Source organism: Asparagus officinalis, chromosome 1 (genome assembly GCF_001876935.1).
Source record: "Asparagus officinalis chromosome 1, Aspof.V1, whole genome shotgun sequence".
Classification (NCBI taxonomy): domain Eukaryota; kingdom Viridiplantae; phylum Streptophyta; class Magnoliopsida; order Asparagales; family Asparagaceae; genus Asparagus; species Asparagus officinalis.
Genome location: NC_033794.1, coordinates 36,505,837 through 36,510,333, shown reverse-complemented (window position 1 = coordinate 36,510,333; position 4,497 = coordinate 36,505,837).

Sequence of the window (4,497 nt, the reverse complement as noted above, 5' to 3'; positions counted from 1 at the left end):
ACTCCTTCCCCTAACAAGTCGACTCACTACGACGAATGACGACGACGCGGTGAGGAAAGTGGTATTCTAGCCTTGTAGGAGGTACCATCTCCTTCTCGACCGGCTCCTTCCCCTGACGAGTCGACTCCCTGTAGCGACCGGGACGATTCTTCCTCTCTAGCAAAGGCTCTAGCCTCGGCTCCCTCTTCTTGAGGAGCCTCGACTGGTTCTCCCGAGGCCGACTCATCCAAATGAACAACATCGGTCTCGGCCATCTCGGTCACCACCTAAGACTCATGTTCCTCATCTTCCCTCTGGGGCTGCCTCCTCCACCTATAGATGAGAGTAGGAGCAGGTTCCTCCTCGGCCGTCTCGACCTCCATTAGAGGAATGTCCCGATGAGGACGCTTCATGGGCCTAGTAGCTGACCCCACCTGAGGAGCATCCAAAGAAACAGTAGGTGTCATTGCCGCTTTTGTTGTCCCTATAACAAGGGCTGAAGCTTTCTCATGGTCCTTAGCAGAAGGAAGCACTACCAACACATCGACAACCCATAAGACCGAGCTGTTGCATAGATGGTTAACTTGACGAGAGACAGCATACACTCTCGTCGAGCGTATCTCTCTTGGTGATGGATAACTTTCCCTCCATGAGCGCCTCCCTCTTTATTTTAGGCCTGTTGGAGCAGCCTAACTCTAGGTCATCCCCACGACCTAGACAAACTTTTCCTTTCAGCCCTTGTAGGAGTCAGGAAGGCCGGTGATGAGCCTGAACTTTTCCCCATTTGAAAATGATAGTGGGGTTCCGTTTGGTCCACCTTCACAACAACTAGCCGGGCCAAGACCCGCAAAGATGGCTTGATCGACAGCTAGTGACAGATCACCATGAACCCCACCAAAATGGTGATGACATTCGGCTTCATCTACGCTGGTGATACCCTTAGCGCTATAAACACCTGCTAGAGGAAGGGATGCAGGGGTAGTCTCAAACCGTACTCCAAGTGCCTCAGATACAGGGGCCCCCGGTCTGGTCCATGATCGAAAATAGTCTCTACCCTCGGTGGAGCCATCAGATCATACTCCTTGGGGATATCAAACTTCCCATGGAGTGCCCTCATCTAGGCTTGGGTCACTTTGGAATGGAGCCCCGCCAGGAGAGCTCATTGATTCACAGGCTCAAATGCCATCGGAGATTGCCGAAATGATCACCAGAGGAAGATGAACAAGAAAGTTCTTGATTTCTCTAAAGGGAATTTCAAAAGACAATAACCGCCATCTCTTTGGCTTCAGCTCTATATATAGGTAGCTAGACCCACAACTGCTGAAATCTGGACCGTCGGATCAAATTCTGGCTAACAGCCAAGATTAATTATCAGAATTCAAAGCAACATCTTAGAGATTGAGGCGCAACTCACTCACCTTGAATAGCCCACAATCTGTCGAGAAAAGTGGACCTATGGCAGTTAAAAAGAACGTGCAATAACATCAGCCACACCAATCTAAAGAGATTTAGTTCCCACATTTAATGCACCCCCACGTCCATCTAAAATGACTTTCATTTCACATGAACCTGGCTAAAGCTGACTCCAACTGCAAGGGGACAACTGTTATAGTGTTCTCAATCACCAAAGTGTAACTCTTTGTTAGCAACGGACATGTGTACTTTTGCATACAATGCCCCAAATTGGCGGTCAAGACCAACAAGGGTTCCAACTTAGCTGATTCGTCGAGTTAACGTTTCTTCATGTCGACTCAAAAAGCGGTACTAGTCGACCCTCTTATCGAAGACGACTCGCAACGAGCCCACTCCACCTGCTATTCGACACCTCATAATGATGATTCGAAAGGCGTTACTTCTCAGCGAAGCTAGAGACGACTTCAACATCGAGCCTCTCCCGCTGACATAATATTAACATCATATTTAATGCTTAGCAGACACCATCATACCTTTAGTTCTGATAGCCTTCATGACTCATCGGACCACGTCGGCACCGTCATGCCTCAAATCGCTTCACATTTAATACTGAGGTGATCTCCCCTCTAGTCGCCAGTCGACACCTATAAAGCAGGAGCTGACTCAATTGTTAACTCATGCTTCTTCACCACCATCATGTGCTCGGTCACAATGATGGTTCTGCCTTTTCGGAGCTACTATAAATATAGGTACTATTCTAACATAAAAAAAGGTCCTCAAATCTGATCCTCTAAGATACATATGCAAATTATACTACACACAAAAGAACTCTCAGTTCTTTACTTTCCCCACTCAAGTTCACCGGCTGACTTGATCGTTAGAGGAACCATGGGGGAACCAGTCCCAGTCCTCTTACGATTTTCTATATGTACAGAATTTTCAACCACTCAACTCAGAACTGGATATTCGAGGAAGGGAGCGGTCCCTCATCAACTTCACCTCCATCCAACTACGGATATAATTGACTATGTGATCACTTAACATCAACACTAGTGAATTCGCTAATAATCAGAATCCTCCAAGTTCTCTCTAGCATGCATATTGTAGCTTGTTAGGCGATGTCAAAATGGTCCCAAAGGGTTGGGGATTCTGTTATGCCCTTCAATGTTTAAGTTATAATCTCTCCATAGATAGAAAGAATAATAAAATGTAGTAAATACACTTAGCAAATTTTAGGTACTAGGAAAGTTAACATTGTCCATTCACACTCACACGAGCGCGCGCACACACACATATATTCGACGGCTGTGATTGAAGGAGAAAGAAAGAGATGTACATGTGTCACCGTTGGGTTGATTGCAGTAGGGTAGTTTATTCTTTGACTATTGTCCTTTATTCCTAAAAAGGGGTGAGGCACAAATGTCAGACATGTATGCAGGGGAATATTCATCCCTGACTAATGATTTTATGACAAAAGGAACACGCTTGTAGTTAATGGAGCTTAGTTTTTAGGTTCGGACCTTCTCCTGTGCTCTATATTTGGAGTTTGACTTGTTAGGTCTCATGTTTATGAGCCTATTGTCTAATCTGATTTTGATGATTAACAAATAATTCCTAATCTTATTTTTTAGTATTTGTGTTTTTCTCCAGCATGCATCCAGGTCGGAGGTAACCAATCATCCATAATATCAAATAAATCATTTTCTTCTTTAGAAAATTTACCAATAGCTAGTTATAGTGATATCATCATATACATCTAGAAAGCCGTATGCTTTGGAAGAATCTTGTACAGTTTGGGAAAGGCTAGAATGGTACGATCCCTCTGTCACCCCAGAATGAAAGGGGTGATCTCGTAGTTCTTGGTCTGCGAAGATGCGTTGTTAGGTGCTCCATTTCCCATTTGGTTAGATTTGTGCCTTAACGATGATATTTTGGAGGTTGGTGGATATTCGGATGAAACCCTTGCACTCAAAGTCAAAGACTCACTGTAGGCTGTCTAAAAATCACAACGGATAGCTGATCCCCATCAAGCTCCAACAATGAAAGTTGTAATCAGATGACTTTTTTTGTTACCAAAGGAAACCTGCAATCAAAGGATTTCCCTATGGATTAAGAAAAATTACAAGTCAACGATTTCTTCACATCAAGAGGAAGAGTCCACCCCTACGGTCAAAATACAAGTGGCTGCACTCCAAAAGTCAAAGTAACGTAATCATTGCATCCTCAGCTATCAACACAGCCCCATATTTGAGATGATTGATCTTGATGGCTGTGACAACAACATGACTAATATTATATTAGCAACTATTAGAGGCGCTGATGAGAAGTGTAATGATTTTAGGAAAGCAGGAAGATCTAGAGAACTGTGGGCAAATATTCGACATGCTGAGAAGTGCATGGTTAAAGCCATGCAAAGAGGTCTTAGTGGAGATCGTGACCCGCAGTTGATAGAGCGTTATTAAGATGCCTCAATTGTCACAAATGGTCTGAATAGGGCCTTCTCGAATGATCATTGGTGTCATCCATATATAAAGATAAAGGCAGAACGCAGCTCCAACTGTTGCAGAACGTAGTTCAAATCACTGCACAACGCAGCTCCAGCCGCTGCACAACGCAGCTCCAACCGCTGCACAACGCAGCTCAAACCGCTGCAGAACGCAGCTTCAAACCGCTGCAGAACACACTTCCAGATACTTCGTTCAAGCATAGAACCTATGCCAGATCGCAAGTTAAGGTTCTGAGATATTCAAACATGATCCATGCAGTTTCGAAAACCGTTTCTCACCCACGATCTGAGGAGTGGTTTACGTGGGTTGTTACAACTGATTAATGAGGCGACTAAACCCTCATTTGGGTGCGGATTATGGCGACAGTTACACCCCTAATCTCCCTATAAATATCAACAAACTCAACAGAGTTCGAAGATTCGGAGATAGAGATCCAGGGATCGGATTTGGAGAAAATAATCTAGAGGCAACGATCTTCAACAAACTAAAGAGTTCTAGACATTCGATACTTGGCTTATTAACCGAATTATTTTCGGTTCAAACAACTCTTTTCTTATTAGAGTTTGGCTTATTAACCGAATTATTTTCGGTTCAAACA